Consider the following 24477-nt stretch of genomic DNA (forward strand, 5'->3'; position numbering starts at 1 on the left):
GGTTGTTGTTGCAGTTGTTTAGCTGGCCTCGGGCTGGGTTCAAACCTGACACCTTTGATGTGTGTGGTTGGTGCCGTAACCACTGTGCTACGGGCACCAAGCTAATAGTCACCATACTTTAAAAAAAAGTCTCATATTTTTTTAAAAAATTCCTGAAAACACCTATGAAGTATGAGGTACAGAGTCAAACAGGCAATATTAGTAATAAGAAATGAGAAAAGGAATAAGAAGAAACACTATTATTTTTAGCAGCAGGCCTATGTGTCCAGAAGCACACTGCTAATATTACTGGAGTAAACTGTCATGGCAAATTTATGGGGCACCTTTTAGGCAGGCATACTATGTATTATCATCCCCATTTTACAAATGTGGAAGCTGACCAAGAGAGGTCATGGGACTAGAAGGTGCTGGAGATGTTATCTGAATGCAGAATGCTCTAACAGCAAAGTTCACATGTTCATGCCCTGAATTTGTTTGGGAAAACACATTTTCTCCTAGTTCTTTTTTTTTTTTTTGTAGAGACAGAGTCTCACTTTTTGGCCCTCGGGTAGAGTGCTGTGGCCTCACACAGCTCACAGCAACCTCCAACTCCTGGGCTTAAGTGATTCTCTTGCCTCAGCCTCCCGAGTAGCTGGGACTACAGGCGCCTGCCACAACGCCCGGCTATTTTTTGGTTGCAGTTTGGCAGGGGCCGGGTTTGAACCTGCCACCCTCGGTATATGGGGCCGGCGCCTTACCGACTGAGCCACAGGTGCCGCCCTTTTCTCCTAGTTCTATAGTTTTATTAAGTTCATTCTTGACTCAAGATTCATACTTCAGGGACTGGTTTTTATAAAGCTTCTTAAAACAAATTGGACTTTATGCATTTGCTCAGAAAAAGCTCTATGAGTGCCTTCCGAGCTCCAGCTGCCTGATCAAATTTTATTTCTTATTCACCTCCTAGACATGTCAGGTCTCATAAGCGGAGTCTTCCCGTGGGTTGTCACTTTTCCAGGCTCTTAATCTGGTTGGCAAGATATCCTAAGAGTTTCTAGGGGAATCTAGACATATCTATATCTCTCTTTTGGACCTATTTCCTTTTCCCCCTCTGTAAGCCTTTCCTGTATCAAGCAACCAAAAACCTTCTCTGCCAGGTTGACAGGCCTTACCACATCACTCACATATCAGAGAGGGCTTCCACTTAGTCACACCCGCCAAAAGTAATCTATGAAAACATCTTCATCTGCTCCTGTTGAGCAAGCAAGCTTAGACCATTCATTACATTGAAGCAGACAAATCACTTGGCTACCTGAAGTTCAACATTACTCCACAGAGGCCATGTGCAGTGGCTCACACCTGTAATCCTAGCACTCTGGGAGGCCAAGACTGCTTGAGCACAGGAGTTTAACACGAGCCTAAACAAGAGCAATACCCCCATCTCTACTAAAATAGAAAAATGAGCTGGGTGTTATGGCAGGTGCCTATGGTCCCAGCTATTCAGGAGGCTGAAGCAAGAGAATAGCTTGAAGCCAGAAGTTTGAGGTTGTATAAGCTGTGATGCCGCGCACTCTAGCCTGGGGCAACAGAGACTCTGGCTGAAAAAAAAACAAAAACAAAAACAAAAAATTACTCCACAGTGCCACTGAATCGAAATTTCTGTAATCCCTGAACAAACAAAACACAATCAACCCTAAAAGATATGCACAAAATATTCATAAGAGCATTATTAGTATTATATCCAAAGTGAAACTATCTAAGTCTTAACAACTGTAAATTAGAAATATAATTGAATACTATTAAAGGAGAATGGAAAAAAAACTATAGGCAATATCATAGATGGATTTCACAAACATAATAAGCAAAACAATCCAGATAGGAAAGCATATATACTGCACATTCTATTCATAAAATTTAAAAGACAAGCAAAACTAAACAAAGGCATCACAAGTCAGGATATTGGTTACTCCAGGGAGCCTGAGGGAGCATGACTTTGGGGTGCTGGTAATTTTCTATTAACTGAGGTACTGATTACAGAAGTGTGTTCACTTTGTGACAAGTACACAATCAAGCCATCCACTTACAATGTGTGCACTTTCCTCTCTGTATAAAGTACTTCCATAAAGAGCTAACTCGGAGATCATTGGTGTGGTCTGTGCCCCTTAGTTGGCAGAAGAGTGTTTCCCAGGGAGCTTAAATATCTCAAGGACACAGAGGAAATCCATGGAAGGGCTGGGACTGCCATCAGATCTTTTAACTCCCCACCCAGGTACCAAAAATACCTCTCGAACATGGGAGGATGTTTCTCTAACCTTCTTCTTTGCTGTAACTACAGCTAAGGTTTCAAAGAATTAAGACCACATTCTTCTTAAGACCATAATCCAGAAGGCACAAGGCTCCTACTGGCATCCATTCAAGAAGAGCATCTTAACACTATTTCAGGCAGCACCCGTAGCTCAGTGGGGGGTGCTGACCACATACACGGAGGCTTGCAGGTTCAAACCCAGCAATGGTCAGCTAAAACAACAATGAAAACTGCAACAACAACAACAACAACGACAAAAATAGCCAGGTGTTGTGACAGGTGCCTATAGTCCCACTTGGGAGGCTGAGGCAAAAGAATCGCTTAAGCCCAAGAGTTTGAGGTTGCTGTGAACTATGACACCACGGCACTCTGCCCAGGGCGACAGCTTGAGACTCTGTCTCAAAAAAATAAATAAATAAATAAATAAAACACTATTTCGGATATGGCAAATTAGAAAAAGTCAGCACTGTCCTCACACTGATCAGCTATGTGACTGCTGGCTCGTTCCTCTCCCTGACCCTCAGGCTCCTCCTCATCTATTAACAACTCAATTATTAACTCCTACCCTGCAAGGGTATCACAAGGTTAAGAAATCAGTGTCAGAGCAGAGTCTGGTACATGATAAGCACTTGGAAAAAGCCTTTGTAGAATGAATATTGAATTGAATTAATCAAATGCTTTTCACTTGGTAGAAGCTTGATAAATAGTAATTATTACCGAGCAAGAGGAACAGGGAGAAAGGGAATAAATAGGCTTATGAAAACCAGCCCCTCATGTTCTAAGCCTACTGAATCATTAATAGGTTGACCACCAGATTTTACTGGTATAAATGAGGTGCTGAAATGGGTTGTGAGAAAAAAGAGCAATAAAGGACCTGAGAAGGGGACTGGGCCTTTTATGCACTACCAGGTCTGTGTTTCCCTTCTTGGGACTAAATAAAAGATTGCTCACTGCCTACCAGACCATGTCTAAATCCCACAGCCACCTATGCTAGTCACACCGCTCTTCAAAAGTGTTTAGTGGGGGGTTAGAAACTCTCATAAACTTCATGAGTAGACTGGGGATAGTCAAGGACAACTAGAGAAACATTCACACACTGAGAGAAAGGCTCTCAAGAGGTCAAAAACAAATGATGTAAGGGGTGAGAAGTTTTACTTACATTTTCAAAAAACAGGTTCAATACAGACTTTTCTTGCTCTTCAAATCTTGAATACACTTAGCAAAGCGATCCATATAAGTTCTTTTACACTGAAAAGAAACAAATATAAAAATGGCAAACTGTTAAATAGAACTGATTTTCACCAGAAAAAAAGAAAAGTTATAAATGGTAAATTACTGTATAATCATCAAGTTAGATAGCATGGGGGTTATTCAGAAGATGTGAATTAAGGATTTCTTTCCATCTGTCCTTCTTCCCATCGGCACTCCCTCCCTCTCCTTTCCTCAGCTACTGAACAACTTCAAATATTTGAAGCCCAGGAGTTTGAGGTTGCTGTGAGCTATGATGCCAGAGCACTCTACCGAGGGTGACAAAGTGAGACTCTGTCTTGAAAAAACAACAACAACAAAAAATATGAACACATATTAATATATCCATACCATGACACAGTAATAAATATATTTGGGTAGTAAAAGAAGATTTAAAGAGGTGGCACCCTTAGCTCAGTGAGTAGGGCGCCAGCCACATACACTGAGGCTGGTGGGTTTGAACCCAGTAGGGGCCAGCTAAAACAACAATGACAACTGCAACAAAAAAATAGCCAGGTGTTGTAGCGGGCACCTGTAGTCCCAGTTACTTGGGAGGGTGAGGCAAGAGAATCGCTTGAGCCCAAGAGTTAGAGGTTGCTGTGAGCTGTGACATCATGGCACTCTACCTAGGGCAACAGCTTAAGACTCTGTCTCAAAAAAAAAGAAGATTTAAGAACAGCAGAACTTCCTTTTGAGATGCTCCCTTTTCAACTACCTCATAACTACCTAAATCCAAAGGAAAAAGCAAGGTGTCTCCAAGCTAAACGTAAGACATATCGCCACGCACAGTGTTTTTCAAGTGCATATATAGTGAGGTCCAGTCCTAGCCAAATCCAGGATTTAAGAATGTGGCTGTTTCCTTCTCTAACTCCTCTTTTGAGGATTCAGTAACACTAGATGTGCAATCAAGCGGGGAAGCAACAGGATCAGCTCCAAGGCTGTAACATCTTTTTTCTTTTTTATTAAGTCATTTGTACATAGATCATAAATACATTTATACCATTATGGGATTCAATGTGTTGATTATTTGTACAAATTGGAGTGCTTACATCCTACTAATCAACATAGCTTTCACCTCGTTTACCCAATTACAGCATTAAGACATTTGTGTTCTACACCTGATAGATCCACCTTGTACTTGCAATGTGCTCCATAGGTGTGGTCCCCCTACTAACCTTCCCTCTATCAACCCACCCCCTCCCCTCCCCTCTCTCTCCCCTTCCCTCCTTCATCCTAGGCTATAGTTGTGTTTCATTCTTCATATGCAAGTATGAGTGATTCTAAATTGGTTTCACAGTAGTACTGAGTACAATGAAGGCTGTAACATCTTAATGCATATGCTTCCTGAGGCTATTTTAATTTTTTAAATGCTTCAGAAAAGACAGATGCTAAACACCCAAATAAAGTACATTATTGACACTGGAATTGCAGGTATGAATGGGGCAGGGGGGGGTGGTTACAGATTCTCTTGATGGAATTTCTCAGCACCCCATCAAATCACATTAGGTAAACATCTGTCCATTCTGCCTTCTCCTAAAGCTGACTTCATATATGGTCACTATATATACACCAATCCTGGCAAATTTGTAGTATGCAATGATACGTACATCAACAAATTGACTTTAAGACTGGCATGTGCTCCAAAAGTAAACAATTATGTTAATCAGCAATTTTTGAAGTGAGCTCCTAGGACCATCACCCTTTAATTCTTCTGAGAACAGAGGCTGAAGTGAAAAAAGTGAATTGCAGAGCAATTTCACCTTTATCTGTTTCATGCCTTGAGCTAAGGTTTAGTTGGGTTGAAAGGGTTGAAACCATCCATATAACCCCAAAATAATAAGATTAAAAGCTAATGCAGAAAATCCCAGTGAGTTCATAACACACCAAAATCCAACCAGCACCTGTCACAAGGGAAGATGTGACCAGGTGGGGGACCAGGCCAGGTCGGAGCTAGGCCTTCTCTTCCTCCATACTCAGCCCCTTCATCTCCTGCCCTGGAATAACAAGCTGAAGGACAGACACTACACTTTCTTGGGGACTCAACCAACAGCAAGGGGGTGAGAGTAGGGTGGGGAAAGCCTGTGGATATCCCAGGGATAGGGAGAGAAGGGCTTCTGTCCCTCACTCACTCCCCAGGCCTTGCCGCAATCCAATCCCCACCAGCCTCTGCTGAAAGTACATAGGCAAGGTTTACACGCTTCATCTAATGTCAGGGCTCTCGGGTAGGAATGAGGAAGGAGAAAATTAGTAGAATAGTTTAAAGAGAAGAAATATATATATCTCCATTCTACAACACCCAATTCAAAACAACATGCAAAATGCAAAAAAGAAAGGAAACAAAGCAAAGAAAAAAAAGAAAGAAAGGAGCATTATGAGAAAGTAAGCATTGCCTGAACTTGCTCCAGGGAAACTCCCATTAACTAAGAGACATTGAGTATATTTCAATCCCTCCCTCAACACAGAGCTCCAATTCTCTAACCCAACCGGGACTGAATACATAAAAACATTTATAAACACAGACCATTCTATTTTTTGAGTTTTCATCATAGTCTTTCTTTAAGTCAAAGATATTCTTTGTTACACAATTTTGATCAAATGCAAGAGACTTTAGTCATTTCCTCAGAAATAGACTTAAGCTATAAATACTAACAAACACAGCCACACACAAAACAGCTCACTGACAAGTTTAATGTAAAAACAAGACCACATTATCAAACTGAAAAGCCATAAAAAAAAAAGAGAAAGAAATCCAAACCCATGCACCCAACATTCCTAGAAGAAAAAGCCTTAGTGTAATGGCAAGCATAATTACAAACAGCTTTTTATTTGACTCACAGACCTGTCCTGTGCAGAGATTACAGAAGAAAAGAAAAAGGCTATGCTTGCGTACATTTAATAAAACAAGCCCTTAACATCTTGCCCACAACCTTAGGTTTCAAATTCCAAGAAAATCCTCCAACCATTAAATAAGTGGCTTCTATATATCCCTTTAATGAGGGAAAACACACTTATTACTGCTGCTTATTTTCTAAGGGTGGACATAAAGTTCGTGTGCAATTTTAAAATAGTTTACTATTTAAAATTTATGTTCACCTTGTATTAAAAAAACTCACTAGGAAGTAAAGGTGCTATTTATTATATAACACATGATACGATATTTCATGCTTCAAAAGTAATGGAATCCAGTCTCTTTTCAGATATTACTTCCGTGTCTAAAGTAGGGGTCTGTAACCAGGGCCAGATGTGACCTGCCACCTGTTTTTGTAAATAAAATTTTATTGGAACACAGCCACACCCATTCATTTGCATTTTGTCTATGGGTGATTTCTGTAAGAAATGATATCAGATTTGAGCAGTAATAACAAAGACCCTCAGATCCACAAAGTGTAAAATGTTTTTATCTGGCCCTTTAAGAAAAAGTTTGCTGGCTTCTGGTTTCAAAAAACCAGCCACTTTGGCAAACTGTCTTAAAATAAGAAATGCTAATTTTGATTGAGTCATGTTGCTGGATAACTACCTATGTCACGTAGCTTTAATTTTCTCATTTATGATACACTACTTGCTAATATTTATTGGGAACTTATATACTTATAGCCCTTAGGTGTTACTCTAAGGGCTTTACTGCTAGTAAATGAGCAATCCATTTCTTCATTTAATTCTGGCAAAAACCCTAGAAACGAAGTAAATTATTATCCCCATCTTACAAATGAGGAAGCCGAGGCAGAGAGGTTAAATAACCTGCCAAAAATCATGTAGTAGAGAAATCAGGACCAGAACTCAGGTAATCTGGCCCCAGAGATCATATTCTTAGTCTCTATGCCATCGCGACAATAATTTTAATTTTATAAAAGTGATACAAAAGCAAACCTCAAAAAGTTAAATCCAATAAAATACACCTCTGCACAATTTAGATTAAGATGCCTAGGATAAGAATATAAATGGACTGCCACAGAACCTGAGTCAGTCTGATTCTAAGATTACAGCCACCCTTGCAGTATGGGACCATAAAAGTCCATCATATTCTTACTTTTTCATCGTAAATAATCAAAGAATCAAGCTAACTACCAATGCCTACCTTTTCCTTGGTAAATAAGGCTTCTCCAGGAAGTTCAGGCCCTTCAGAAAGCCTTCAGGATGAATTCTTACCAGGGAAATGCTAAATCTTTCAAGTTTGTTTCCACTTATTCTTATCCTCACCCAAGTTGCCATCTGGGAGAAGGCTGAGTGAGCACAACCAGGAGCATGGAAAGACTGTTCTTCACAACCTGGCAAGAAGACTCCATCCAGCCACAACCACCACTTGGTCAAGAGGACATCCCCACCACTACCTAAATCCACTCTGTGGATTTCTGGAGGAAATGTGTCATCTAACATAACCCAGAGTCCTTTTGTACTCAAAGATAAGTAGGGAAAAGATATACTACTAAATCACTCATCACCAATTTATGTGCAGACAGAGATGGGTCTTAACCTTCTTTTTAACTAGACTACTCTTTAACTGGTTTTCTTTCTTGTTTTTTTTTTTGTTGTTGTTGTTGTTTGTTTGTTTGTATGGTTTTTAGACAGAGCCTCACTCTGTCACCCTGGGTAGACAGCCATGGCGTCAACTTCAAACTCTTGGGCTCAAGAGATCCTCCTGCCTTGGCCTCCCAGAGTGCTAGGATTACAGGTGAGAGTCACTGTGCCTGGCCCTTTAACTATTTTCAACGTCTGCATAGTATAGGCAAACCCTTGAGTCTGACATTGATGATCATCCACATCCTATCCCTTTCCTGCTTCTCCAACCTTATCTCCTTCTATGTTTGGTCTTTCATGGCCTACTTTTTCACTAAGTGCATCACATCTACTCCTGTTTCCTAGGCCATACTAATTTGGCACCCTTTGTCAAAGACCCTATTTTCTATTGTATCAACTTCACAATCAGTGTATAGGCCAAATCTCTCTGCTAAATATCGTGGGGATAAAAATTACATTTCCTGCCTACAGGATCTTCACAATGCAGCAGGGAAAACAGGAACACAAAAAAACTAAACTAAATCTGTTTATTAAAGGTTCAAATGCTATAGGACTCTGACTGCAAGTCTAGAAAGACTTTAGAGAGACACCAACATGGAGGAACCTGACTGAGTGGTTGAGTTTAGAAAGCTGTAGGGGTGATCATGTAGAAGGGTAGACCTCACCGATTTCACAGGCCACTAGACCTGGGTCCAAAGTCCTGGCTCCTTTAGCTAGAGTAGGATCTGTAGGAGGTAAGATCAAATAAATAAGGATGGGGCCTAACAATGCTCAGAACCATATTTTTAGCCAGTTCTAAGTCATGCCCAAATCATGAAGCCTTTTCATAGTAGTCTTCTGCTCTGCCAAAACCATTTAGTATTTCCACCATCCATCCATTCAGGGGTTTAATCATATATTGATTTTCACTATTTAAATATTCCAAAAGTCAGTTTTGCTTTCCCAGTAAGACTTTGTTACCAAATAATAGATTGCTTCAAATAGATCCTTGGCATCTGCAAATTTTAGGTTCAGGGTCCCTAACAAGTAGAGCTAACTTAGCTGGAAAGCAAATTTAAATCGTAACTTTGAGTTGTGTGGCTAATTATGCAGAGCCCAGCCAACAAACAAATATCTGCATTTCAGGACAGCTTTGGTTTGTGCCCATCCAGTAACTCTTAGGAGCAGGCTTTAAATTTATTTCCTTGTAGGATGGTCAGAAAAAAGCCAACAGCCAGTGCTAATAATGAAAGTGAAAATCAAGTTTAGTGGTACAAGGACGTGGTGGCTGGCCCTTAGCCAACAGACACATGGGCATTCGAGAGTTGAATAATTACATGCTGTAGTTTATTTGCAAACCTGAGGATGGATGAAGGGCTTGGGATTTGTCTCTCATGCCTTTAAAAGGTTCAGTGTACAGGTTTGTGATCTTAACAGTACCAAACACTATGTTGTAAATACAAGCTGAATGAATCATCTGATAATCTAATGTCCTCAAGTCCTCAGGGAACCCATTTTCCAAGCCCCCCCCCCCAAGATAAATGTAGTCAATTTCCCTCTATGTTTCAAAATTTTAGTATTTGCAATGCCTATTGACATATTATAACAAATAAGGCCCACATGTTTTTAAATTAACATTTTGCTTTGCAATCGTATTTGTGGTGTTTAGTAATGGCTTGCTTTCTTTGCCAATACTGGCAAATTGTTTTTATTTTCCACAGAAAGAGTCTAATTCAAAGGTTCTAAGCAGTTGTGGAATTCAAAAGTTGTTATTCTTTGAAAGCTTTGACCGAATTGAGTGCAAAGATTAAAGTCTACCATAAAGTTATATATATACATATATATAAATAAACACAAACATGGTTATGTGCTGTATGGGGCAGTGTGCTGGGGAATGAACACAGCTCAGCTTCCTAGTGTATTAAGTTTTCTTTGTGAAAAATATTTAAAAACTTTATTTTATATGAAGACATTTATAAAGTGAAAAATTTATATAATAATGTATTGAGAATTACATTCATATAAAACATAGACTCTAATGAAAAATGTATATGACAATATTGAAAATGGTGGATTTCAATTACACTTGGGGCAAGAGAAGATGGTCCCCTTTTTTTTTTCAATTGTTGGGGATTCATTGAGGGTATAGAGAACCAGTTTACACTGCTTGCATTTATTAAAGTTCCTTTTATAATTGGGTCCCGCCCTCAAGAGGTGGGTGACCCTCCCCACACTGTGACCCTCCCCCCCCAATCAAGATGTTCCCATTATTTGCACACTTCTTGAAGCATCAGGGTAGTCCGGTAGAAATCATGCCCTCAGAGAAAAAAATTCTATAAATGTTCCAAAATATGTTCTATTGCTACTGAAAATGTGGAAGAAATGATTGCACTACCCCTAAAATCCTGGCACCCATACCCAAGAAATCTTGTAAAATGAAGTACTTCTACAAATCATTAATAAATATCACTCAGAAAATATGAAGTCAAACCACTCTGATCCCACAAGCATTCTGAAAGGGCATTCTGAACCAGTGAAATTTGTATAGCGATTGTTTGAACAGAAACAGTGACTTCAGCCCACTGGCATAAAATACGTTATCATGCCAGCAGAACTCCATGAAACAACATACCCCAGTGAGGTCATCAGAGGTCTGGAAAGTAGGCTGGCCTAGTCTGAACTCTACCATTGCTGACTCAGCAAGAACAGTAAGGACTCACTCCCTTAAATTGCCCCACATGGGACAGACATATTTTCATGGTGAGATTAGGACCACAGTCTCTGCCTCATATATATTTAAAAAAGAAAAGGATTGATGAGTTCACTGGCTTACTTCCTAAGAGTTAAGCTGCTAAGCCACTAAGTTATAAGGTAGGGCAAAAATATAAAGGCTCAGACTGGGGTATTTAAAATAATGTAGCATTTACAATGTAGAAATGTCTAAGAGTTATGTCCGAAGCTGGGGATTTTCTGCCTAAGATGGACCCTGTTAAAATCCTGTCTGCCAACTTCTATCTAGAGTTAGAGACTTATTTAAGCTGGAGTAGAATATACTCCTGTAAGAAAACCACAGGTAAAATACCATTTTATTTTTAGCTTCCATGAAAGAGGAAGGATGGAAGGAAAGGAGGGAGGGAGGGAGGAGGAAGGGAAGGGGGAGGGAGGGGGGAGGGAGGGGAGAAAGAAAGGAAGGAGAGAGGGAGGGAAAGAGAGAGGGAGGGATGGAGGGAAAGAAAGGGAGGGAGGGAGGGAAAAAGAGAGGGAGGGAGGGAGGGAAAGAGAGAGGGAGGGATGGAGGGAAAGAAAGGGAGGGAGGGAGGGAAAGAAAGGGAGGGAGGGAGGGAAAAAGAGAGGGAGGGAGGGAGGGAAAGAGAGAGGGAGGGATGGAGGGAAAGAAAGGGAGGGAAGGAGGGAGGGAGGGAAAGAGAGGGAGGGAGGGAAAGAGAGAGGGAGGGAGGGAAGGAAGGAGGGAGGGAGAGGGGGAGGGAAAGAGAGAGGGAGGGATGGAGGGAAAGAAAGGGAGGGAGGGAGGGAAAAAGAGAGGGAGGGAGGGAAAGAGAGAGGGAGGGAGGGAAAGGAGGGAGGGAAAGAGAGGGAGGGAGGGAAAGAGAGAGGGAGGGAGGGAAAGGGAGGGAGGGAAAGAGAGGGAGGGAGGGAAAGAGAGAGGGAGGGAGGGAGGGAAAGGGAGGGAGGGAAGGAAGGAGGGAGGGAGAGGGGGAGGGAAAGAGAGAGGGAGGGAGGAGGAAAAAAAAGAAAAATCAAATTTCATTAGTACTTATGAATGGATTGCCAATGGCACCCTGTCTCAGTCCAGACGCGAGAACAAAACAGGTCTCTGAGAAAAGGCTAAGAATTCCACCACAAAGAGTGGTGCTCTTGTCTTGCTCCTTTGGTGGACAGCAAGGTATTACAGCTTGCACAAGCCCAGGTAAGTGGATGGATGATGTTATCATTATAACTGAATCAAACTGACTCCCACAAAGTAGACTTACTGGAACCAGAGACGATAAAATCAATAATGCGTGTACAAATGAACACAAGAAATTGGCAGAGCTGACACTAGGTGTTCACATTACACAACTATTCAGTAGCCCTGGTCTTGCTAAAGTAAAGATGACACAGTGCCATAGTGAAGTTTTCGGAAAGAAACACACACATTTTGAAAATAGATGTTTGAGATTATTTCCATCTTTTTTTCCCCACACAAGGTCACATCTATAAAGTCTAACATCACGAATATGCAATTTTCTAACCAGTCTTAAAATGTAGAGTTTTAGTATTGTAAAGTCTTATTAAAAACATGAACATGCAGGATGTTCTCATTCTTTTTTTAAGAAGTGATGGACTTTGAAGAAGGAAATAAAGGCCATTACTGAGGGCTTACTATGGGCCAGACACCACGCTCCGTGCTCAGTGTGCGTTCATCACTCGATCTTCGGTACTACGCCAAGAAAGACACATTATTACGAACGCATCTCACAGATAAGAAACTGAGACACAGAGATTACGCATATCATCCAGACTAGCAAATAGTAAGACAGGATTCTAACTTAGACCATTAATACTAGAAGATTTGCTCTTAACCATTTAAAATACTATACCAGATTGCAAGTTACTGGATAATTTCAACCAATCCTTTGTAAAGTGGATAAAAATGAGCAACTAGTGAACATTTGGATCTACATATATTTATAAATTAATGTTTTCAATGATTAACAACCTAAAAAAATAGCTAAATAAATTGAGCCCACAACCAGACCTTAAAATTACTGTCTCATAAGGGGAAATAAAACCCAGCATGGCCAAGGCAGCAATAGAGGACCGTGGCTCTGAAGGGCCAAACTAAAGGTGGGACAGGGCAGGCACTACTTTCGCGTGTAATACTGCGTTTGGAGGCTGCTCCAGGAGCTGTGGCCGTCGTATGTGGCCACCCTCAGTGTCGACCCAGTCTCCATAGTGGCTGGAGACATGGCCACAGTGGCAACAGCGCCCAATGTGGAAAGCTAGGATCAGCAAAGAGAAGGTTGTCCCGCCTTCTGGACGAGGGAGCCAGAATTCCCAGGATCCCAGATTGAAATCTCCACCCCTCTCCCAGGGCCAGCAACCAGGTCCTGAGAGGGAGATTCCAGCCATTGGCGACACTGGGCGTGCTCCCTCCTCATTTGGTGATGGTACCTTCCCCTTTGCTTTTTCACCCCTATCAACACCTATGCGTCTTTTGGCCGGGGTTCAGCTTTCCTCTGTCCTACAAGTGTGGGTCTAGATCAGGGTCACCCAACCTCCCTATTCCTGTCCCTCTCCATCTTCTTTTTCTGGCTGCTTAGTATTTGAGCTGTGTCTCCTTCCTGCCCACCTCAGCCAGAGGAGAATCAACACTGGGGCTCCCTGCTGACCCTTCCTTACTCCTGGACCCCTAGCCCCTCCTTTTCTGTTGGCTAAGGCCAACCCTGGCTACTCTACAGGAGGCCTTGGGAGGAGTGACCTCTGGGCACAGGAGAGGAGAGCCTTCTGATCTGAATTGATTGTTCAGGAGCATCATAATTCCCACCTGCGGGAGAAGGACAGACATAAGACAATATGTTTCTCCTCTTTCCCAATCCTTGGCTTTCCCCAGATTTCTTGATTTGATGATGAAAGGTGGGCAAAGCTCCCTCTAATCCTCCCCCATTTTCCTTGTTGATTTAACCTTTCTCTCCCCAGTGTCTAATATGGGTTCTAACTCTTAAGTGCTTCCTCCCCCTCGCTACCTTTTATTGCAAATTAAATTAAAAAGGATAAAAAATCATTAAGTGGGAATAGATTTTTAAAAGTAAGGAAGCATATGCAATCACATTACTCTCATTAAAATTATTGAGGGGAAAAAAAGAGCCAAATTTTTTTTAAATTGTGAGTACTTAATGGGTTTTTTGTACAATATTGAATATAAACTTATTTCAAAACACTTATATTACCCCTTTAATCTCTACTTTTATGTTTATAATATTTAATATACGAGTTCAATGTATGTATTGTTTATAATAAATACACATATGCTGAAGGAGATGTTCACAAATTAAATGGCAGCAGTACCCTAATGAAAAGTTCCGAGACCCCTGCAGAAGACTGTAAAGCAGGAGAGAAATATCCAATTTGAATTTCAAAACAATCATTCTGGCAACAGTATCAGGGGACAAATTTGGAGGCTGGGATGCAATTGTGGTTTGCAGCCCAGCAAAGAATGCAGGCCAGGGAAGACCAAGAAAAGCACTTAGGAGATTCAGCTGGGGCACGAAGGAGCAGAAGGCAAGGTTAACTCTATAGTCTGTGGTTTCTGGCTTATGATAACAGAGAATTCAGATGAGATTACAAAATAAAGTTGGGAGGAAGAGTAGATTTTGACCACGGCACATCCAAACAGCCCAGGGAATCCCAGAGGGGATAAATACTACGCAGATGGAAAAACAGGTCTGCAGAGCTCCGCAAAAAGCTCTGGGTCCATTCGTGGTTGAGCTTCATCAGTTTATAGATGTGGTCACCAACAAGATGGGGTTTTGGTAAGTGAAGTGAGAGGAAATACAGGTCATGGAAGCAAAGCCATTGAAGTATTTTAGGACGGAAGGGTCTGAAGGATGGCAGAGGTCAGGAAGAGGGTAGAAGGTGAAGGCTGGCCAGGGGAGGCTGCACCGTTAAGTGATGAGCACACCCACAAGCCATTAGCGATGTGACAATATCTTGGTGTCATACCTGCTTCCAGAGCAAAACCAGGCCCCTCCACTTCCACACCCCACCTTATCCCTTGGGAGGCTGAAAGAGATGAGATTGGTAAAGAAAAGTATAACATTGGCAGCCTTGTATTCTCTGGAAATCAGTAATTATGCACCCTGTCCCTGAACAATTTAATGCATCAAGACATTAGTAGAAAAAGAACATATTCCCCTACAAACCTTGAAGTAGCAGTACTTTTTAAGACTAAGAATAAAACTTCCCTATGACCCAGAAAATATGAAAAAAAAAACTTCTGAGACTCTTGCTGCCACATGTGCAAACCAGCCTGACCAGCAGAAGTGATGAGCCCTTTGTCCCCATCAGACCCTAGTGGCCTTCCTTCCTCATGACTTCAGGAAGGGCTTGGGCTTTTTGAAGCCACCATGCATCCATTCAGTGTCTTCTCTTAAAAGGAAATAAGAATTAAAGGAAAATTTTGCTCTTTTCTCAATGCCTTTAAAAATTAAAGGCTGAAGTAGGAGAACTGTTTGAGCCTGGGAGCTTGAGTCCAGCCTGAGCAACATAACAAGACCCTGTCTCGCTTTTTAGAAAATGTAAAAGTTTGGAATGTCTTCATAATAATAAAAGGATTTAAACTTATCTTGGGTTTGAATCAGTGTTCTGACTACATCTACTTGATCTGAATCCTGAGTGAGGATTAAACCTCACTAAAGAACCCTCTCAGACTTTAACATACTTTACATACTTTAAGTTTTAAAATACTTAAAAAGTATTATAGGTTGAATTTGCGAGCTCACTTTTTTCAAAAAATTTTCATTATGGAAACTTTCAAAGATGTACAAACATAAGTAGATTAATACCATGGATGCCACGCACACACCACCACCCAGCTCTCACTCCCCATGCCACACTCACACCCCCACCCAGCACTCACCGCACATGCCAGGCTGGTTCCATCAGTCCTCCCACCACACACACCCGCATGTGACCTTGCAGCAAATCCAAGAAATCTATCATTTCTTCCACAAATATTTCAGTTTATAGATCTCTCTCTGAAAGATAATATAAATGCAAGGCTATTATCATACTCCCTAAAATTACCAATGATTCCTATTGCTAAGAAGAGGAATTTCGATGCCAACATCATTCCATTTCTAGTCAGTGGTCATATTTCTACTTGTCTTAGGAAATGTTATTTATTTATTTATTTATTTATTCTTTTAGAGACAGAGTCTCACGTTGTCATCCTGGGTAGAGTGCTGTGGCATCACAGCTCACAGCAACCTCCACCTCCTGGGCTTAGGCAATTCTCTTGCCTCAGCCTCCCCAGTAGCTGGAACTACAGGTGCCTGCCACAGTGCCTGGCTATTTTGTGTTGCACTTTGACCGTGGCCAGGTTTGAACCTGCCACCTACTGAGGCACAGGCACTACCCCAGGAAAGTTATATTTTTAAAAACCATTTGTTTAAATTTGGGTCTCATCAGGATCCACCACAGTGGTTAGGTGATAGATCTTTAAAGGATGTTTTAATCTACAAGTTGCCCTTTCATTCTATTTATTGAGAAACAGGATCATGGGTCTGAGAGTATCCCACAGTCTGAACCACATTCACAGGTACACTTGAGCACATTCCAGCTCACCTTTAAAATTCCAGTTGGTTAATTTTTCCTTATTGATAAGCATTTTGTCCCTATTGACAGATGTAAATAGATTGATAGATGACGGATAACAGAACAAACCCAGTGTGCTTTCCAAGTCTGCTGACATGGAGAAAAAGGGAAGACAATCTAAGAGACAATTTGCAAAGGTGCTAGAAAATTATCTTCCAGCACAAACAGAAGTTGAGCTCCCAACTTGGAAAGTAGTATTCAGATCACAAGAATCAAAAGAAGAAACAAATGTCTGAGACTGATCCTTTCTTTCCTTCCCCAACTTCCTATTGTAATACAAGAAAGGTTAGTAGGATGGGCTTTGGAGCTTGTGATTTGGCTGAATCCTGGCTACTACCTGGCTGTGTGGCTTTAAATAAGCTGGCTTAACTTCTCTGTGCTTAAGGCCCCTTACCTATGAAAGGGAGATAAGTACAATTCACACCTGCTGTGTGAGATTTAAGTGAGATAATTCACATAAAGAACCTGGCACAAGATAAGCCTCCCCTCATACCACCCCAACAGTTTTCATTATTATCCCTTTTTAGTTGTTATTAACCCCAATTAAAAGTTAAAATCTGCTCCCCAACACTAAAGCTGCACTTAGAGGCAGTACCTCTTAATTCCCACCCCCAACTCAGTGACTTTTCTAAATGGAATTTTACCCTAGAGTCATTTGCTGCACTTGAGTTTTTGCCAATTTCTATCTATACTGCTACTTTTGAACAAAAACTAGCCCGCTGTGTGATAATTTATCTTCCGTGTTTTGCAAACAGCAGGCAGAATCAGCTATCCTTGAATACAACCATGGAGCTAATCTTCCCTGGGGAAGAAGTATTTAAGTGAAGGACAAAGATTTCTTTTCACTGACTATCACATGCTAAGCCTGGCAGGTAGCAAGCTCAAAAAACTTCATGAGTTCCATGTATTGGATTTGGAGGCAGGGGGTGTGGAATCCAATGGACTTGTGTTTTAATTATTAATAATGTGAAAGTTCTCGTTTACAATATGTATTCAGTACCTACGTTGCTGTAGGGAGTACAAAACAATAAGGCACAGTCTCTTTCTGGGAAGAAAACATTCACAGTTCATTAGGAGAGATGATTTGCAATGTATCTAACAGTGCTTAGGGATAGATGTCACAGAAGACAGGCAGATGAATGAACTACCAGAAAAAACCGGGTGGGAAAAATAACTTACAGTTCAGGGTAGTTATGGGGCCTATTTAATAAGGGAAGATAAAGGAGAAGAAAGTCTGAATCAGGTGTAGAATTTCAACAAGCTAGAGGAAGGGATGGAAGAAGAAGAGAACTCCAGACAGGAAACAGGAGAACAAGGGCAGAGGTGCGGAGGGTGGTCAGTAGTTCTGGACAGCTGGGTATAAGAAACATGAAAGGACAGCTGGAGAGCAGGCTAGAAAGACTCGCTGGGGATAGACACTTGAAAAGTGGTGGTAGGAAGTGGGACTACATTTGAGTAATGGAGCGCCTTTAAGGCTTCTGAGCCAGTGAGAGGTGTGATCAGAGTTGGGTTTTACTACGAGTGCCAGGGATGCCTGAGAGAGCAGAAAAAAACCAGGGGATCCTAATCAAAAACCAAAGGCCTTAGCTGGGCATGGTGGCAAGCTCCTGTAGTCCCAGCTACTCAGGAGGCTGAGGAGAGGATCGCTTGAGACCAGGAGTTTGAGATTGCTGTGAGCTATGATGTCATGGGATTCTAACTAGGGCAAGAGTGAGATTCTGTCTCAAAAAAAAAAAAAAAAGAGGCTCGGCATCCATAGCTCAGTGGTCAGGGTGCCAGCCACATACACTGGGGCTGGTGGGTTCGAATCCAGCACGGGCCTGCTAAACAACGACAACAACAACAACAAAAATAGCCGGGCATTGTGGCAGGCGCCTGTAGTCCCAACTACTTGGGAGGCTGAGGCACGAGAATCACTTAAGCCCAAGAGTTTGAGGTTGCTGTGACCTGTGATGCCACGGTACTCTACCAAGGGCGACAGCTTGAGACTGTCTCAAAAAAAAAAAAAAAAGAAATGAGAATTGAAGGATGGTTCCAAAACTTTGAAATCTAAATCATGTGGAGGAGCTGGGCTTGGGAAAGAGGTAATAGAATCAATCCTACTTGAAAATGTTGAATTTGAGGTACCAGCCACACACACGTAGGCACCAGCACCAACAGGAAGAGTGTACTGTGGAAAACTGTGAGAACATCTTGGAGAGATAAAATGTTTAGGTTGTAGCAAGGTGGGCTGAAGTAGTGCTGAGAAAGGAAAGTTCTAGTCAGTATAATCACAGGATCCAAAGAATGAGAAAGCTTGAAGAGGAGGTGTGAAGAGACGAGACTAATTGTAGGGGTTAAAGAAAGGGGTGAAGGCATCAGGGAAATGAATGTAGACCTCCTGCTCAATAAAGTCAGTATGACAGTACGGGAAAGAACAGGATATTGTGGACATAGGTAAGGGCACTGAAGAAATAATTCTTAGTTATTTGTTTAGGAAAGGGGACTTTTCTGTTTTTTGTTTGTTTGTTTGTTTTTGAGGCAGAGTCTCACTCTGTTGCCCTTGGTAGAGTGTGGTGGCATCATAGCTCGCAGCAACCTCAAATTCTTGGGCTTAAGAGATCTTCTTGCCTCAGTGTCCTGAGTAGCTGAACTATAGGCACTCACCACAATGCCCAGCTAGTTTTTCTATTTTTAGAAAAAATTACTCAGGCTGGTCTTGAACTCCTAAGCTTAGGCAATCCACCCACCTCAGCCTCCCAGAATGCTAGGATTACAGGTGTGAGCCACCAAACCTGGCCATATTTTTAATGTTTTTATGTAGATAAAGGGGGAGAGCAAACAAACGAATGAAACCCTGAGACAGAAAGGAAAATGAGTAACCCTGGAGACAAAGAGATGGTAACAAATGAAAACAGAAAAAGATGGTGAACTGAAAAAAAGAAAGTGAAGCTCTGAGTCTAGAATCAAGATGACTAGAACAGGCTGCCAGATCTGTTCTGCTAGCCTACACAGTGTTTCCAAAAATGTGTCTTAAACACATACAGATTTCACCTAAAAAACCAGATAGCTGAATTTTTCTAGACAAAACAGAAGATGGGGCAATACTGGGCCCATGCTTCCTTAGGGAAACAACTGCTACTGTCCCTCCATGGAGGGGTTTTCAAGAGTCCCTGCCTACCGCCTCTTTCATGACTAATTCGGATTTTGAATTTGTGACCCCTGACCCAGATCTCTTCAATGCAAGAAGGCAATGATGTCATTGCTACAAAGTGGGGGCTCTAGACTAAAACTTGAAAACCATGCAAAAAACAGCGGAAGAGCTTTGAAGGAAACGGGTTAGCAAGTCAACGGGAGATGAAAACTCAGAGGACTGCTGTCTACTAAGGAGCCTGCTGAAGAGACAGTAGTGATTCATCATTTTGCCTGGCAGTGCCCTGCAGCCGGAAGCAGAGGTCACAGGACACTCATGGCATAAGATAGGAAGATAAAGAGTTCTGGGGCTGGTGCGGACCTCAGTGAGGTGACTGGCCAGCACCTGGCCCTGATGGGGAGTCAAAAAGAATGGACGATGAAGAGGGGGCAGCGGGAGAGCAAAGGGCAGCAGAAGAAGGCAGGGGGAGAGAGGAGGGAGAGACCTGGAGGCAAGGTAACAGGATTTTCTCTGGAATTTTTCTGGCAGGAACTTGAAAATAATATCTGCATGAAAATATTAAATGACAGATGCACATCAAAGGCCAGGGGCAAAATGAATGGAGAGACTTTTGGAGGAAAGGGAAAACAAGTATAATTAGCACATTCATGAAAAGTTAGTCATGTAAAAATGTACCTTTAGGATACCTTCATCCCCCTGCTATTCAACTTGTAGAAATCAACTAGAATATCTTCTCCAACAAAAAGGAAAAAAAAAAAAACAGTGAAAACAAGACCAGACTTGGTGAATCATAATGAGAAAAAAGTTCAGAGAAATATATTTTTGTGAAATAAGCCATGTGAATGTTTAAGAATATTTTTAAACCACACACTTCCTTTCAAATATCCTTAAATGTGATTTTGGAGATTAGAAAAAAGTAGTCGTTCTTTCTTCTTCTGTGCAGAGGACTGTATACATTATCTCAAATTTTAAAGAAGGGAGATCAAAAGTTCAAAGTTTAATAAGTTCTCACTGTCACATAATTCAAACCCATGTAAAAAGGGAAAGAACTCAGTGTTTATAGCTTACCCAGAGCCTGAGCCTTTGAGTCTGTATATTCTGTAAGTCCCTTTTATGTTTTAAAACCTCACACAGTGACATATTAAATGCAGAATAACTCTATAAAGTCAGACCCCAACTAATAGCCTGGCAGCTCCTGGGAGAGACAGCAACAGGTGGTTGTGCCACTGGGGAGCCTTGATGGGGGAATTTCAGCTTTACCACCCATGCTTGAGCTATTTGTGTTGATGAAAATGTAATTTTATTCTTTTATTCTTAAATCAAACTTTTAAAAATGAAGCTTAATAAACCTTCATAATAATCAAAGCAATGTAAATTAAAATGAGACCCTTTGTTTCAAATAGAGTGGTAACATGGTGTTTGTAGGAAAATAAGAAGTCTAAAATGCCATTTCTTTCTTTGAATAGATAATACATACTCCTAGCATAAAATTTAAAATGTACAAAGGATCTGTTCTAAAAAATTTCCCTATTTCCTAGACACCCAGTTCCTCTCCTTGGATTTAACTACTATTAAGAGTTTCTTGATTGTCCTTCCAGAGAGTCTATTAAATTATGGGTGGGGTTGTAAATTAATACACTTAATTGAAATGCAATTTAGTAGCATCTAGCAACATTTTAGACTCTACAAAATTAATCTATGTATCTAGATGCTTACTGCAACATTTTACGGATCATGAATTGGAAACAACTAAATGTAAACAAACATAGTATATCCACCCAATGGAACACTGTGTAGTCATTATAAAACATAAGAGAGTTACATACAAAGATAGGGAAAGATGTTTCCCTCCCCACATTAGGGAAGGCAAAAAGCAAGTGGTTAAGCAAAGTAATAGTATAATAGCATTTTCGTAAGCCATCAAAAAATTCTGGATATGCATGTGTTTATAAACATTGTATGTCTGGGAGAAGGATATCCAAACAGTTTTCAATCTGTGTTAATTACAAAAGATTAGAATTTGGAAAGATTAGAATGGGGAGAACAGAAGAGGGGAATTTCCATTTTTTAATACTATGATATTATTTCAGTGTTACAAAGACCACAGACTGCTCTGACAACTTAAGAGTTTTAAAAATTAAATTAAACAAGCAAAGTTAACAGAAATAATTATTACATAGATGAAGACAGTCACCTGTGAAGATATTTTCCATGTATGTTATTTTTAAGATTAAAATAGGAAGGATCCAGACAACATTCAAGACCCAGGCATGGAGTAAGGTATAATTACATGGGAGGATGAATAGGAATTGTGCATGCAGAGGGCAGCTGTAGAGAAAAGTCCCAGAGCTGGCCAGAGGGAGAGAATGGCTCCACTGCCCACAAAACACAAGTTTCTTTCTCTTCTTACAGACTTAAACTCAAAAGCTTTTGTGATGTGATTAAAAATACTAGGGATAGACAAAAAAAGGTGATAGACATGAATGAATGATCAAAAAAAAAGGTATTTCAGAAGATCTCCAGTAATATTCCTAAGGCCCATACTTAGCAGATTTCATCCAGAAGTCAAAACTTCTTTCTTGAAAAGGCAGACATCAGGCACCCGTGCCCAGTGGTTAGAGTGCCGGCTACATGCTCTGGGGCTGGTGGGCTCGAACCTGGCCCAGGCCTGATAAATAAAAAATAGTAAGAAAGAAAGAAAAAAATAAAATAGCCGGGTGTTGTGGCGGGCACCTGTAGTCCCAGTGATTAGGGAGGCTGAGGCAAGAGAATCACTAAAGCCCAAGAGTTTAAGGTTGCTATGAGCTGTGCCAACACAGCACTCTACCAACGGTGACAAAGTGAGACTCCATCTCAATAAAAAAAATAAAAATAATTTAAAAAAGAAAAGGTAGACATATCAACTCTAGAAAATAAGCTGCAATCCACAAGTATAAACATTTGTCCCCTCTTATCTACTAGGAGTACATCCAGGACCCTCAGTAGAGGCCTGAAATCTTACAGAAGTTCCAAACCCTATATGTACTTTGATACATACTTATGATAAGGTTTGATTTATAAAATAGGCACAGTGGGCGGTGCCTGTGGCTCAAGGAGTAGGGCGCCGGTCCCATATGCCGTAGGTGGTGGGTTCAAACCCAGCCCCGGCCAAAAAAACAAAAAAAAACCCACACAAAAAAAATAAATAAATTAGGCACAGAAAGAGATAAAAAAGACTAATAACAATAGAAATTATAGCAATGTGCCAGCTCTACTACCTGTGCACTTTGGGAGCACTGTGACATAAAACAAGAGTTCCTTCAACACAATCACTGCAGTCATCTCCAGGGCCGGTAGAGCACACAGATGGATACGCTGGAGCAGTGGTTCTCAACCTTCCTAAGGCCGCGACCCTTTAATACGCTTCCTCACATTGTGGTGACCCCCAACCATAAGATTATTTTCGTTGCTACTTCATAACTGTAATTCTGCTACTGTTAGGAATTGTAATGTAAATATCTGACATGCAGGATGTGTTTTCATTGTTACAAAGGGGTTGCGACCCGCAGATTGAGAACCGCTGCACTGGAGGAAGGGAGGATTCAAATCCTGGCCCATGGAAGACCCTGTCTCTCCCAGGAGGATCCAGATCCCAGGTTAGGGGGTGTCACTTGGGAGTGCCCCAGCAGGCAGGTGGGGCCCTAGGTGGACTGGCCATCAGCCAAGCTGCACCTGGGAGTTGAAAGAGCTGTTTCTTCCTCAAGCTTCTCAGATAAGAAAAATTAATCATCTGTTGACCTCACCAGGAGTCCAGGAGATGGCCTCAAATCCTGGGAAGAGGGCAGTCTCCTCTGTGTTTATCACCCTGGCACCCCTGCCCCAGGACGTGGCTGTGGCCGAGGAAGTGAGTCCAGCAGCTTCTGAGGTCTGGTGTGGCCGTCCCTGGGAGGCTTCTGTCCCATGAAGGCACCCACAATTGGCTTGACAGGGAGGCCCCATCCCTGGTAGGGCTGCAGCCACAGCTGTACCACCCCAGCTCTCCAATGGAGGGTGCTCTCCCCTCCCTTTCCATGGATGGTGAGGACTCACCTGCCAACCTGGACCTCCTCCCACCTTCCCCGGTGTACCTGCCTCCTGACAAGGATGCCCCCGCCCCAGTGGGGAGGTCACCTGCCCCTGCCCCACCACAGGCCCAGCCTCAACCTGGTCCCCTCAGGCCAGTGGAGAAGGAACTGCCCCCGCCCCAGGAAGAGCCTGTTGGCTTCCCAGAGAGAGGCAGCTGTTCTTCCCGGAGGCCTTCTCTCTCGCTTCCCTACTCCCTGCCGGGTACACACGCCTCTAACTTAGGTCTTTCAGGAAGCTACTGGCATGCAAATAAACTTTTTTCTGCTATTACTCTGTCTTTTGTAAGTTTAATTCACAGGCCCACAGGAACAATTTTTTTTTTTTTTGATACAGAGTCCCACTCTGTTGCCCTGGGTAGTGCTGTGCTATCACAACTCACAGCAACCTCAACTCTCTGAGCTTGAACAATCTTTTGCCTCAGCCTCCATTGTAGCTGGGAATATAGGTGCCTGCCACGCTACTCTCAGCTCATTTTTCTATTTTTAGTAGAGAAGGGGGCTTGCTCTTGTTCTTGCTCAGGCTGGTCTCCAGCTCTTGAGCTCAAGCAATCTGCCAGCTTCATACTCTCAGAGTGCTAGAATTATAGGTGTAAGCCACCATGCCCAGCCAGCCCAAAAGAACTTAAGAAGTTAGAGGAAGAATTTTTCCTCCCCAACACACCAAACCTAGCAATAATCACCACTTCATGGTGAAGTGATTTATTTATTACTTTTTTCTAGTTTTACTTATTATTTTTTGGAAAAGGTTTAGCACATAGGACATCAAGTTAGTTTTCAAGTACAGAGAAGTAAAGTGAACAGTGGCTCCAGTTAGGATCATGAATGAGGCTGAACTTCAGGAC

At 41.7% G+C, this 24477-nt stretch overlaps 1 protein-coding gene across 1 annotated transcript in view; it reads right to left on the reverse strand.

Annotated features, from left to right (window-relative positions):
• PPFIBP1 (PPFIA binding protein 1) overlaps positions 1–24477 on the reverse strand; it is a 172047-nt gene that overhangs the window by 110877 nt on the left and 36693 nt on the right. The window contains exon 3 of the mRNA XM_053554060.1: positions 3441–3529. The gene's annotated coding sequence lies outside the window, so the exon portion shown is untranslated. The remainder of the gene's footprint in view (positions 1–3440; positions 3530–24477) is intronic.

The sequence above is a fragment of the Nycticebus coucang genome, chromosome 12 (assembly GCF_027406575.1).
Source record: "Nycticebus coucang isolate mNycCou1 chromosome 12, mNycCou1.pri, whole genome shotgun sequence".
Classification (NCBI taxonomy): domain Eukaryota; kingdom Metazoa; phylum Chordata; class Mammalia; order Primates; family Lorisidae; genus Nycticebus; species Nycticebus coucang.